The sequence below is a fragment of the Schistocerca serialis genome, chromosome 2 (genome assembly GCF_023864345.2).
Source record: "Schistocerca serialis cubense isolate TAMUIC-IGC-003099 chromosome 2, iqSchSeri2.2, whole genome shotgun sequence".
Classification (NCBI taxonomy): Eukaryota; Metazoa; Arthropoda; class Insecta; order Orthoptera; family Acrididae; genus Schistocerca; species Schistocerca serialis.
Genome location: NC_064639.1, coordinates 1,107,785,578 through 1,107,800,713, shown reverse-complemented (window position 1 = coordinate 1,107,800,713; position 15,136 = coordinate 1,107,785,578). Strand labels below are relative to the sequence as shown.

Here is a 15,136-nt window from a genome sequence, read left to right as displayed (position 1 = left end):
TATTTAAATTTATTTACTGACGCAGAGGTTTTGGCGCCAGTATTTATCTTTGTGCCTGCAAAGCATGCCTGTGTAGCGCTACATATATTCGACAGCTGAAGTTCGTTGTGGCGGCACCTACCAACATTTTTCAGAACTTCCGCTTACTTTGCACTCGATTCTAAGCCGCAGGCGGTTTTTTGGATTACAAAAACTGGAAAAAAGTGCGGCTTAGATTCGAGTAAATACGGTATATTTAGTTACAGACATTCATTGAAATATATATCTCTCTCTCTCTCTCTCTCTCTCTCTCTCTCTCTCTCTCTCTCTCTCTCTCTCTCTGTGTGTGTGTGTGTGTGTGTGTGTGTGTGTGTGTGTGTGTGTGTGTTTGTTTTTAATTGCTATTAATAATTGTATTTTTGTTCATAGGTTGAGAACCAAGTTGCAGATGGTGATGGGGATGTGCAGTTATAGTGCAGCACAATAAAAATTCCTGAAGGTTCACTCGTACGTGCTGGAGTGAAAACATAATAGAAGCCTTGTAGTTTTACAAGTTCTTGTCTCTGTACCTGCATTGCAACTGTCCTATGCTCTTCCGTGTATTCTTTTTATGTTTGTGATTCGTATTTGAAATATTTATAAGTCACTTTATACCTGAAAGTCTAAATAAGACAAATACTGAAGCTGCACTGCACACAGTGCTGAGTTGAGTAAATTTGAATTTCAGAAGAAACTCATTTATACAGTACAAGTGATTCAAGTAAAACACTTTACGCTTAGTAAACACCAGATATTTCTGCAATGAATGGCATAATAATTTATTAATAATGCTGCGTATCCTATGTCCACTAATTTTAAAAATTGATTTGCTAATTGTATTATACATTGTTCACTATCAGTTTATATTTAATACCAGAGACAACGAAATTTTACCTTTCAATGGTTCGTACGTAACAGAAATTAGGTGTACGTTGAGTTGATCAAATTTCTCGTTTTTAATGTAGTCATAAATTTTTATGATATTTATTGCTAAACAATCAAAAGAGAATGGAATTTCGAGTGTTCCTCATGCTACTTCTCATTTTTCGTATTTCTTCATTATATCAGTTCATATGTAGTGCTAATGCTTCACTAATATCTGTGACCATTAGTTCCACCCCGTACTGGAACAGCAGACTGAGATGTCAGGATAGCTTCGGTATCTGTTAATAGTTGACTGTTGTGCGTTGCTGTTTTCAGTACAATGTCTGTGGATGTCTTTGTACTTTCGAATGTACATGTTGTGAGACACAGAAGTCGAATGTTTATATTTAATGCATTTTTGCATTTCTGTGCCAGTAATATTTTGAAATATTTAGCAAGAAACAGCATAGATGTTTGATACAAATGTGCTCTTAATGTATAGATATGTAAAAAAATGTATAAATTTTTTTGATGTTATAGATTTTATATGTTAAACAAGTCTGTAATTTGTGCTTTTTCTTCCTCTATTAGGCGGCATTTTTGAAAGCCTAAAGTGCTTACTGTACATGGCACTTGTAAATATGTTCTGCCAAGCATTTTCACAGGCTGGTACTGTCTTGATGATCTGTTTGAAACTAATCTCTGTAACGATCTAATGTGATCTTAAATACTGGTGTAAGTCTTCATAGTCTGTCCTGCAGCATGTAATATACACTCTGTTTTGGTTGTGATAGTTACACTGGACCATCGTGCCATGTACATGGAAGGACCCCCCCCCCCCCTCCCCCCCAAACATGTTTATATTGGTACAAAAAACTGTATACCAGTGAAGTGACATTAAAAACTAAGTATTTATAACATATTGAATTAAAGATCTTTTCTTTTGTAAAAGAAGAAAAAAGAAAAAGAGGGGGAGAGAGAGAGAGAGAGAGAGAGAGAGAGAGAGAGAGAGAGAGAGAGAGAGAGAGAGAGATGATAGTAATACATGGTTCTGTAATAAAACACCTGCAGCCCTCTTTTGGGCAGCATGGTGGTGGTGTTCTCCAGTAGTGTGTGATATACTTCATGTGAACCCTGCATATACTTGCTTTTTTCTGTGCTATCGTGTAGTTTTCTGCCACATACATTATGAGCCGTTAATGTATCATATTTATCATAGAGATCGTTTGATCTTAACTTGCACATAACTATTTCTCCGAGTTAGCCACTACTTTGAGTAAAGGCTATTTACACTGAGGTAGCCATTTGGGTAGGATACAAAACACCGTGCAACAGACTTTATAATGCTTTAGTGCACTAAAAAGTTTGTAATTTTTTTCTGTTGTGAATGTTGTAACTATGTGAACTGTATGTTAGACAGCTCATATGTAATTACTTTCTAGTCACCTGTAGTTAAGCATCGTACCTTACCCAAATACTATCATTTTGTGTGCATGTTTTCAAGCATTTATACTGGGGTAAGTTTTAGGCTATTATCTTTGTTAATTAAACCATCTTGGACCCTAATTTCGGTGGCATCTTTAACCACACAATGCGGGCAGGAGGAAGATTGCCAAAGTACCTTGGTTATCTTATAATATGTAGTATGACCAGTTTTTATACTATGATTGGCCTAGACTGTTTTGACAGTCTGGCGTATTCAGTGCAGCATCTGCGTTCATGATGCAAATCTCTAGCATGCATCCAATTTATCTACAGTTATCACCTGAAAAGTCAGCAGGATCTTGGAGCAACACAATGTCAGATGGGTATTTTGCACCCCCCGCCGGATTTTGACACTGCTAAATTCAGTAAAGCATGATCAAGGCCTTCGCAAACCCAGGCTCTAACAAATCTTCTTCCAGTGCAGTACAGCATACTTTGGGGAAACAGTACACAAGATAGAAGAGAGGCTTTATGGACATAGATCCCACACCGAGTTATGCCAGGCCACCAGATTAGATGTAGTTGAGTGTAGTATAGAATTTGGCTGTGCTATAGATTACAACAAAACCAAGATACTTAGGCAGTCCTCCTGCTCCAAGGACTGCGTGATTAAAAGAGGCCATTGAAATCAGGGTCCAAGGCAGTCTAATTAACAAAGATGCTGACATATGACTCAGTCAGGTGTGAAACCTTGCATTGATCCAAGAAAAAGCAAAGTGTTCCTGCATTGTCAGGTCTGCACCCGGTGGCATTAGTGCAGAACTGGGAATGGTTTCCACACCATCAGCTGCATTAGCTACAACAGGAGTGGAGTGATGTAGAGGGTAACAACCAATGTATGTAGGATGCTGACCCAAGCAGAACAGAAGTCATCTGAAAATGGCGACAAGTCCATTTTCTGAAATTTCATGGAGAACTTAGTGTGACCCAAGCAGACACCTAAGAATTCTGCTTCTCATTTACTGCATTGTTGCAGCTGATGCATCCCTTCCAAAAGAACTTATTCAGCTGTTGTACAAGTTACCACTTGTGCAATCTGTTGGTGGTAATCTGAAGGACTGTATGTTCAGGATGTGCACAAAGGGCTGAAGAAGTCTATCAGAAAGCACACATAACCTTTAATTTAAGCATGCTTCTATTTGATTTAGTACCATCTGAGATCAAAAAGTTAACTACACTGTAACCTATAGCATCAGTGCAGGAAAAAGAAACAAAATTATGTTCATTATGTGCACTTACAAATTTAGTGCCATTACCATTGTACAAGTTGAGTAGGCTTTCCTATCCTCACAACAAGTCTCCTGAGAGCTAAATCAGTAACTCACTCTGGGTGGATGGCCTTGGTTGCCATGCAAACTAATAAAACCTTGGTGGTAGGTTAAAACTTTGGCTGCAATGGACATGTATATGCATGCCACTTGAGTTTTCCTACAGTGCTAAGAATGTCTGTATGCATTGTAGCTGCCAACCACTCACTATTGCGAATGAGTTACTTTAGTATCTCGGGGAATAAAATAGTTTTGAGTAATATCATACAACATATGTGCCTCATTGGGTGCAGTAATTTGCAAAGTAACTCTCTTCGATATCTTGAATTATTTATGAGCTTATGGCCACATGATTTGTCATGTGCAAGGACGTGAATGGGTGCATTGCACGTGAACCTGCATCGGATATAACATCCAATAACTTGAGAAAAAAAGGAGGTATTGTTCTGCTTTGAGTTTTAAGTGAAATTATTATCTACATCTCGTTCACTGTGATTTTATCTACTTCTCGTTCACTGTGATTTTATCTACTTCTCATTTGCTTATGAGGGTTCTCTCCTTCTAGATGTCATCTTCTTACTTGTTTTGGATGGACCCCACCTTCCAGCAGCCATTTTCTGTGACATGACTGCTATTTCATAGTAACAGACACTATTAGGTTCACGAGCACGTTTATCATCCCAATTATGAATAGGTTTAACTTTCAGTCAACAATGACTTCTTACAACTAATAACAAGAACACATTTTCATTATGGTTCTGAGTCAAATTAAGTTCAGTATTATACAGGGTGGCGCAGGGGAATGGGAAATTTTGAACGTTACAGTTGGCAGCACTGTAGTGCCAGCAGATTTTCGAAACTTTGCACAATTGATGTGAACGCATTGCCATTTAGTATTCATGGAGAATTGGACTGGCGCGGAACGTGTAGTAGCTGTGAGAGCGTTTTACAAAAATGGTGATAGTGCGAGTACCACGCAGAGAACATTTCGACAGCATTACCAACTTGGACATCATGGATGTGACCCATCTGTGCATGCGATTACAACGTGGGTGCGTAATTTTGAAGAAATAGGATCTGCCTTGAAAAAGAAATCTCCAGGTGGCATTCCAACGGTACGTACCCCAGAGAACATTGCAACTGCTAGAGCTGCAATCGAGATAAGTCCTCGCCGCTCTTTTCGACAGCATGCATCTTCACTAGGGATTAAGCGACGAAGCTTACAAAGAATACTGCACGAATTAGACTTCCATCCCTATAAGTTGCAGATTGTGCAACACTTACATGAACGAGACCCAGCGTCACGTATGGAGTTCAGTAGCCAGATATTGGCTAAAATCAATGAGGAAGCGAATTTCCTTGGTAACTTATGGATATCAGACGAAGCCCATTTCCACCTGAACGGATTCGTGAACAAAGAGAGTTTTCGTTATTGGGCACAGGACAATCCTTGTGAGTTTCATCAGCGACCACTACATAGCGCCAAGGTCTCAATATGGTGTGCTGTATCATGTCATGGTGTTATCGGCCATTATTTTTTTGAACATGAGGATGGTAGTGCAGTGACAGTGACATCGACATCCGCTCTATATGTTGAAATGCTTCAAACATTCTTTACACCGAGACTGTATGAGCTTAATCTTAACGTCGAAAACATGTGGTTTCAGCAGGACGGAGCCATGTCACACACTGCTCGACAATCAATGGCAGCAGTTCGTCAGTTGTTTGGAAGACGCATTATTTCACGTAACGGTGACATTGCGTGGCCTGTGAGATCCCCTGATCTTAGTGTGTGCGACTTCTTCCTGTGGGGATATCTTAAAAGCAAGGTGTACCGTACATGTCCTGCAACAATCCATGAACTGAAGGAGAACATTCAAAACGAAATCACTGCCATTCCCCAAGATTTGCTACACCGCGCATTCCAGAGTTTTCATAACAGGCTGTTAGAGTGTGAACGCTGAATGGGAACACATCTTTCCGATGTTACCTTTAAAAAGTAAAGAGACACTTTTGGACATTTTGATTGTAAAGACATGCTGAATAATGGCATACTGAATACATTCACTTCCGTTAATAAATTACTAGTTTTATGAATTTATTCATGGAAATGACGTTGTTTCGAAATTTCCCGTTTCCCTGCGCCACCCTGTACATAGATTGCCCTATTTACCAAGTCGCACGATCACAAAACTTTGTTATGGCTGGAGCTCTATGGCATGCCACACTAATCGCAGACTCTGAGCCCTGGCCTGTTTTGATGTCACGAGCAGCCTTCTGTCATACCCAGAATATCTCCAACGTAAATTCCCAAACCAGGCTAAAATATCTTAATTTCCTTTGTCCTATAACTATTATTAGTCTTTCACAATTCAGTTCTCATCCTTGTATATATTTCTATAAACACAAACACGCACACATGATCTCACAATCTCAAATCAGCAGTAAGGGTGCATACCACCAACTCCCATTGGCCATCATGCACCCTTACAGCTGCAATGTATGAGCTAAAATCAACCATAGGCAAAGTTTATGCAATGCATTTCTACCTCTGCCTGCTCTTTAAAATTGTATGTAATATTTTCCTTAATTTGATGTCATACTGTAGGTATGATGGATAATGAAATGAAATTCTGTTTTTTACCAAGTGAATATATGAGATTGTAAGATGTGCAAAAATCAGATATTTTTCTCCTAATAGTTTTTGAAAACCTGGATTATAAATTTTTCATATCAGCTGAAATGCTCTGCCTCAGAACAGACACCAGCATTTGCCAATCAATAAGGCCATACCAGAAGTCGCCCTCAGCACAGCATGCAGAGAGCATAGCTGTAGCAGTGAAAAAGGTTTAACCATCTTTCAACATGCTGTACAGTAACAGCCACTCCACTTCACAGTGCTGGAAAGGGTGAGACTGAGTCACTCTAGATGCTGGAAGTTGGCCCATAAATTGAACTACAGTCTTTGACTTCAACTTAAATTATTTTAAATAGTTCCCCAAACTGTCTTACTCCTGTTCGGAATTCCAGAACATTCCTTCATGGAGCAGACAGTGAAAGGTGTGACCCGGCATGCAGTAATTTTCATGTTCTTACATAGTGAGAATTTTTATCAAATGGAACTTCGGCAGTATTATGGTTGGTTGATTCGTGGAGGAGACAAAACAGCAAGGTCATCGGCCCCATTGGATTAGGGAAGGTTGGAGGAGGAAGTCAGCTGTGCCCTTTCAAAGAAACCATTGCCTCATTTGCCTGGAGCAATTTAGGGAACTCTTGCAGTATTATGATAGGATACAGTACATTCATTACACATTGGCAAAACACTCTCTGTATCGACAAATCCCTCGATTTACTTTTATGTGCAATGCGATATCATTACTGTAGGCACTGTGTTTTCACAGTGCCAAATGTGCTTTTGATAGTGTGTTGTCATTCTTGTGGGGTGAGTGGTGCAGTTCTTAGTGTTATTAGTAAAACATAATGTATGGGCCAAGTAATAATGAATGTTTACATAGCAATTTGTCATCAGCTTCAAAGATACCTATACACCTTCTTTCAGGTGAATGTTCCACAATAAGTGAATGAAAGTTCTGTAGTCCAGATCAAGCCATGGAGGACCTGACCACCACTGATCAAGTGACCTCAAAAGATGCTGGATTAACACCACACAATAGGTGATCAGCAGGATTGTCTTCTGATTTCACATCTCCAGCTTGGGAACTGATCCCAGCTCCTGAATTTAAGAGAATCTGTTACAAACAAAGACATCCAATGACGAGGAGTATGTTGCAGCCAGCACAGAACTGTCATGGAATCTGTCCACAGATTATCACCACCTTATGAATGAACAGAGCAAGAAGCAAAGATCCACGTAAATCCAGTTGTGGCAGAGTTCATTGTCTGGCAGAGGTTACATGTGATTCGGCTGCAGCCAGATTCCAACGTTGTTATTAGGAAGAACACATCTGATGTACTTTCAGCATCATATGCCAACTCCCCCTGTGGTGCTGGGGGCTAGAATAAACCTGTGGCCCTTCCTTACCTCTCATGAGAGGTGATTAAGGAGTCTCTTCTATTGGGTCAAGTTTTTTTTTACCGCGGTCGTGTGACTGCCTTCGGACTTTTTGAGGTTTTTGTACTTTTCACCTCTTTCTTTTTAACACTTTCTCCCTCACATTTTTTGCTTTTTAGATTGACCTCCATTTTCCAAATTTTACCAAAGTATGGGCCACGTGGGGAAGGACGCCTTACTGTGGTGCACTGCCTCTCCACTGTGCGCCGTTACCTTTTACAGACGCCAATCAAGTGGCTCTACCTCTGCACCCGAAATCCAGTGTGATAGTCAGTCTGTCGTGGTGGGGTTGTCATATAAGCTCTCGGTGGTAGCCCCCTGACAATGCAGGTGCCCGAGCTGTAACGTCCCCTTGTCAGCCAAGGAGTAGGTCCCTGTCCACTTCAGGATACCAGGACTCCGAGTAACGGCTGCTGTGGCAGGTGGCCTTTGCCTTGGTGTGGTGACGCCCATGAGGTAAGCCTCTGATCGGAGTGAGTGGCATTGGGCCAGATCATCCTAAATGAAACGGATCAAACTTAATGGTGGTCATGCCAGCCTGGCCATCTCATGTCAGGAACAGTGATTTCAATGCAAAAGTTTACAATCCTACAGCATTTCCGTCATTGACCGTGCCTCAAGATAAGAGCCAGGCCAGTAGAAATGGAAGTGAACAGTTTGCCATGTTCTTGGTTTGTGCCCGCAATGATGGTGGCTCTTTAGCTTCAACGAAGCTAATCTTTTTCGTTGAAACTATTTAAGGTTGGTTTGGAGAGGTTGTGGCAATAGAGAAGATAAGAACTGCATCTTTGCTGATAAGAACATCACATGCCAACCAATCATGGTCACTTCAGTCCTGTGTCGAGTTAGGTGATACGCCAAAGACCATTTCTCCTCCTAACAAGCTCAGTAGAGTTCAAGGTGTTATTTCCATCGGGACCTAGCACATCAGACGGATGAAGAACTGCATACAAACCTGGCACACCATGGAGTCCATTTTGTTTGTCACATCCAGAAGGGACCCAAGGGTAATAGAATGGAACTGGGAAGGTTAAGATCATGGTTTATAGATGTGACATCAGTCCTTACTTTCCTCCTTTGATGAGATCTTTTACTGCATGTCCTCCCGCTGTTCTAAGGAGGCTATCTGTAAGGCATGTTGATGGGCGTCCCACGAGAGCTTCATTTGCGACCAGCTGCCTCATTGTGTCAACTGTCCAGAACTGCACCCTCCTTTTTCACTACAATGCTCAGTGTTCAAGAGGGAAAAGAAAATTAAAGAGCAAAAAATGCTTGACCACCTGTCTTACAAAAATGTAAGGAAAAAAGAGTTCGAAAGACTTCATCCAACTAACATGGTCTCCAATTTTGTGACTGTCATGTCGCAGTCCACATGTCATGCAATGACAATGTCTTGCACAATAGTTCCAGGCCCTCATTGTATTCCAGGGTCTGCCCTGCAGTATTGGGGGAGGGGGGGGATATCAGCTCCTTCAGCCTCTACATATATATATTCATAGCACTGGTGGTTCCCACACCAGCAGTGTGGGACACTTGTCAAGGTGTCCCCACAACACAAGGACCAGCAGCCTCAGGCCAAAGAAAAGTATGATAGTCTTCCCTCCTGGAAGATAAAATAGAAAAATCTTCACAGAGATCAAAGTCTAAGAAGGATAAGCTACTATCTGGGGCTTCGGACATTGCTCCCTAGACCTGCAGCAGTCAAGCCTATGCACCCAGACAACAGATTCAGCAATCAAATGGACAATGACCTGGTAGCAGAGTAATGCTCCTATATTTTCCATTTGCCACTTTCTCAAACCTGAAGCCAACACTCCTTCAGTGGAGTTGTAATGGCTACTATCACCATTTGACTGAACTCCGTCATTTAATGGCTACTTACTCAGTAATTGGCATAGTGCTTCAGGAAACATGGTTTATGGCAACACTCCTCCCTGCCCTAAAAAACTACCATCCCTACTGTACCAATTGCGTTAATTTCGAGAGAGTGCACAGTGTGGTCTGTACCTTTACACACTCTTGTATTTTCAGTGAGCAGGTGCCTCTCATCATTGCACTAGAAGCTGTGGTCGTTAGTGTCTACCTGTCAGTTCGGATGACATGTATATCTACCACAAGATAGACCTTTCCATTATCACGAGGTGTCAGAGTTAGTGGCACAGTGCACTGCCCCTTCCCCTAATTGGGGGCTTTAATGCCCATAATCATCTATGGGGCGGTGGCACTATGTCTCGCAGAGGCCAAGTACTAGGACATTTCCCTTCAGAATTGAACGTCTGCCTACTAAACACTGGAGCTGCAACCCACTTCAGTGTGGCCCGTGGAAAGTTTTCAGCTATTGATCTCACTGTTTGCAGCCGGAGTATCTTACCCTGACTCAGTGGCACGCCCTTTGGGATCTTTGTGACAGCGACCATTTTCATATCGTTCTCTCCCTCTCCATTCACAGACATCTAGAACATGCTCCATGTTGGTTACTTCGAAAAGCTAATTGGCAGGTTTTCTCCTCTGCAGCCACTTTTTCAGCTACTCGTGTGGCGGGTATCGACAAATTGATACAAGACACTATTGATACTATTACTCATATTGCAGCAGCAACAATACCCTACTCCTCCGCCTCATCCAGATGACCACCGGTACCACGGTGGTCTGAAGATATAGCCACAGCTGTCAGGGAATGTCGCAGGGTGCTTCAATGACACAAGTGCCATCCCTCTGTGGATAATTTAATAGCAAGCAAGAGACTCTGCTCAAAAGTGCGGTTTTTAATAAAGAAAGGGAAGCAGGAGTGTTGGGTGCAGTATGTCTCAATTATGCGATCCCACACCCCATCGTCCCAAGTATGGACTAAACTCCGCCACATTAGCAGCCATCCACTACCCATTACAGTTCCTGGCATCCTTGTCAATAGTAGCATCTGCACTGATCCTGTGGTACTTGCCGAATATTTTGCAGCTCACTTCGGCGAGGTGTCCGCTTGCAGTAATTACCATCCTCATTTCCTGGCCATGAAATACCTTATTGAGTGTTGCCCACTATCTTTCCACGTACACAGCTCTATACCATACAATGTCCCTTTTAGTAAATTGGAGCTTCGCAGCACTTTGACACTGTGTCACGATATGGCCTCTGGACCCGACAAAATCCGTGACCAAATGCTCGAAACATCTTCGTGCTGACATAAAACGTATCCTCTGGCTTTTTAGTCGCTTTTGGCAGGAGCGAGTAGTTGCGTCTCAGTGGCAGGAAGGTATTATTATTCCTATCCTGAAACTGGGAAAAGACCCACATATTTTAACTACCAGCCAATCTCTCTAATGAATGGGCTGTGTTGTAAGCTATTGGAACAAATGGTCAACCACTGTCGTTGTTGGTGCCTTGAAGCTGAAGCTGGAGGGCATATTTCATGCTTCCAAAGCAGCTTTTGGGCATCCGGTCCACCACAGATCACCTTATTCATTTGTAATCCGCAATGCTTTTGAGCATCGCCAACATCTGATTGCTGCGTTCTTTGACATACGGAGGCATACAGTACCACCTGGTGACACCACATCCTCTCTACACTGCATGATTGGGGTTTCCGGGGAAGTTTACCCAGAATTCTCTATCTTTCTCACTTTTTTGGATCCGGATAGATTCGACTCTTGGCAACCACGATGTACAGGAAACTAAAGTCCCTCTGGGATCGGTTCTGAGTGTAACGCTATTTGCTATCACCGTCAATGGTATAGTAAATTCAGTGGGCCCCACAGTCTCTCCATCACCGTATTTGGATGATCTTTGCCTGTACTAAGCATCTGCATCACTTCACACCATTGGGCACCAGCTTCAGGGGCTGTCTGGAGAGTACATGACTGGGCACTGAACCATGGCTATCAGTTTTCCCCTGGAAAATCACAAGTTACACATTTTTATCGACTCTGAACTGTGCACTGACAGTCGGCAGTTTATCTTGGTAACCAGTTACTTGAAATTCATTGAAACTTTACAGTTCTTAGGTATTTTATGTGACCATAAGCTGACTTGGATGACGCAGCTGAATGCTCTCCGTTTTCTTAGTCACTCCTCATGGGACATGAACTGCATAGTTCCCATATTTTACAAAGTGTTGATTTTATTCCACTTGGACTATTAATGTGTTGCCTATAGGTCAGTAGCACAGTCTGTACTGAGCCTACTGGACCCTGTTCACCACACTGGTGTACAGTTGGCGATGGGGGCCTCCCGCACAAGTCCTGTTGACAGCCTCCTGGTGGAAGCTGGTGTCCCACCACTGCAGGTTACACAACAGCAGCTTTTGGCAAGGTACACAGTCAGTCTGACAGAGGTCCTACCTACCCATGTCACTCCACTCTGTTCCACAACCAGCAGTTCAGACTCTTTGCGCATCGCCCAATATTAGGAAGACCAGCTGGAATCTGACTCAGAACTTTACTGAAGGACTTCCAGCAACCTCCATTAATCTGTGTTCCTAGAGCTCCCTCTCGACATCTCTGTGGGCTATACCATGTCCTGTGATACAGGTGGACCTCTTTTGTGGCCCCAATTTCTTTCAATCCATATTATAATACAGTATGCATTACAATGACAGGATTGGTTATGCTTTTGCACATGCAAGGGGACACAAGAATTACTCTTCGCCAAGTGACTGCAATTTATACGCTGCAGATTTAGTTGCTATCATTCAGGCTTTGCGGTATATCAAATCCCAGGCTACAACGAACTTTGTGATCAGTAACGATTCAATGAGTTGCTTAAAAAGCACAACCTTGTGCTGTCCCAAAAATCTTTTGGTCGCAAACATCCAGGACGTGCTAGCTGACATCTACATTCATGGAAAAATGGAGACCTTCACCTGGACACCAAGCCACATAGACATCCCAGGAAATGAACTCACTGATAGTCTAGTTAAATACGCAGCTACAGGAGATGAACTTGACATGAGGATACTGGGCTCAGATTTAAGATTACAATTCCCCCGCAGGATTTTGAGGCTCTTGGAATTGGAATGGCAGGCTACTATGATCCAAAACAAGTTGAGAGCGATTAAAGGGTCCATTAAAGTGCGGCGTACATCTTTCCAGGCATCTCAGGAAGAGGCCATTGTGTTGTGCCAACTGTGCATTGGCCACATGAGACTCGCCCACAAGTTCCTTCTGCATCAGGAAGATACTCCTCACTGTAGCTGCAGCACATATTCTTGTTAAGTGTGCCTTGCTGGCCGTTCTGCGGTACACTCTCAGCTTACCTGCCTCAGATGCTTGCAGATTATGTGTTGCATATCTGAGAGACTGTGGATTTTACTCTAACCTATGCTTTTCTTCCATTTCCAGTGTTAAGAGTGGTTTGGGGGGGAGGGGCGGAGGACCCTGCCTTTAGCCCCCCTTGTGCAAGATTCTGCATAGGTTCTCTCTCTTATCTGTTGTGGTACAACTACTGTCATGCCCTTTTAAACTCTTTGACTTGCTTATATAATTTGAACAACCAAGTTCCCATTGTTTTTACTTTTCATCTTATGACTTGTTTCGCTCATGATAAAGAGAGACTTATGAACTGGTAATTTAATCTCTTAAACACATCATCATAATATGCCAACTGTGAAGAACCACAAAAACCATGAATTTGCTGTTTATTGTGTTCGGGATAAAGCATGATGTTACTGCCAGTCAAAATATCGTTTATGGAATGCAACAGTATTATAAAAAGGAAAGTTGCGACTCACCACCCCCACTGCGCCAAAATCACCCCCTGTTAACTTTGCAGAATTTCTTAACCTCAAACCTTGCCTCACCATCATTCCCCAAATCCCTCAACATGCAAACTAACATCCACAGAAAGAACCGCAGTCCACCATCTACAAACTGATCCCGATCTTACTATCCTAACTGCAGACAAAGGCTTCGTCACTGTTATTTTGAACCACAAGGATAACCTGGAAGGAGGACTTCGCCAGCTGTCAGATGCATCCATGTACAAACCTTGCCACAATGACCCAATACCAGAAATCTAGCAGAATCTCCAGTCACTCCTCAAATCCTTAGGCGCATCTCAGAACCTCTCACCAGAGTCCATCTCTCTGCTCACACCTACCACTCCCTGCACTCCTACCGTCTACATGCTTCCTAAAGTCCATAAACCCAACCACTCAGGACACCCCGTTGTGCCCACTTACTTTGTCCCCACTGAGAGAATGTCTGCCCTTGTAGACCAACACTTTCAGCCTATTAGCCAGAACCTACCCGCCTATATGAAAGATATGAGGGTAATCCCAAAAGTAAGGTCTCCTATTTTTTTTTTGTACATAGACCTGTTTATTTCTACAATGGTTTACATCAGTTTACAGCTTGAACATTTAGCTATTTTTCGACATAATTGCCATTTCTGTTGATGCATTTTTGTAGACGCTCTGGCAGTTTTTGTACGCCCATGTTGTACCAGCTCGTCGCTATGCTGTTCAGAAAGTTATTAACCTCTTCTTTCACCTCGTCGTCGGAGCTGAATTGCTTTCAGCCAAATATTCTTTTAACCTAGGGACAGATGATAGTCACTGGTTGCCAAGTCAGGACTGTAGGGTGGGTGGGTGATTATGTTCCACTGAAACTGTTGCAGGAGAGCAGCGGTTTGCCGAGAGATGTGTGGGCGAGCGTTGTCACGGAGAATGTGTACGCCCTTGCTGAACATTCCTCTTCTCCTGTTCTGAATTGGCCGTTTGAGTTTTTTCAGAGTCCCCCAGTACCTGTCAGCGTTAATTGTGGTCCCAGTGGGCATAAAGTCGACCAACAATACCCCTTTCCGATCCCAAAAAACGGTTGGCATGACTTTACCGACAGACTGTGTTTGTTTGAATTTCCGCGGCTTTCGCGAAGAAGGATGTCGCCACTGGCGTGATTGTTGTTTGGTCTCAGCTGTAAAGTGGTATGCCCAGGTTTCGTCACCCGTGACAATTGAGTCCAGAAAGTTGTCCTGTTCAGCTGTTAGGCAGTGAAGAAATGTACGGGAAGCATCAACTCGTTGCTGCATGTGGTCCTCAGTCAGCACGCATGGCACCCATCTTGCACACACCTTCTGGTAGTTTAATGTTTCCATTAAAATTCTGTGAATGGTGCTTCGAGAAACCTCAGGAACCAACGTGCAGAGGTCATCCAGGGTGATCCGCCGATCTTCACACATGCTTTGCTCAACCTTCAACACTTGTCTCCTCAGAAATTGATGGTCTCCCACTCCTTTGTTCATCGTAAATTTCAGTCTGACCAGCTGCAAACACTCTACACCACTTATGAACATTTTTGACATCCATGCACAGCTCACCATACACTACGTCAGTTGGCGATGGATTTCAATTGGCGCAGTGCCCTTTGCGTTCAAAAACTGAATAAATGCACACAATCTGCACTCGGTGGTAAGAATCCAGTGGGAGCTCCATTCTCAA

General features: G+C 42.7%; 1 protein-coding gene across 5 annotated transcripts in view; it reads left to right on the top strand.

Moving 5' to 3' along the window:
- Positions 1–1,773, top strand: part of LOC126458564 (protein ECT2) — a 229,105-nt gene extending 227,332 nt beyond the window's left edge. For all 5 annotated transcript variants that reach the window (XM_050095689.1, XM_050095688.1, XM_050095687.1 and 2 more), the window contains one exon: positions 409–1,773. The gene's annotated coding sequence lies outside the window, so the exon portion shown is untranslated. The remainder of the gene's footprint in view (positions 1–408) is intronic.
- The last annotated feature ends 13,363 nt before the right edge of the window (positions 1,774–15,136 follow it).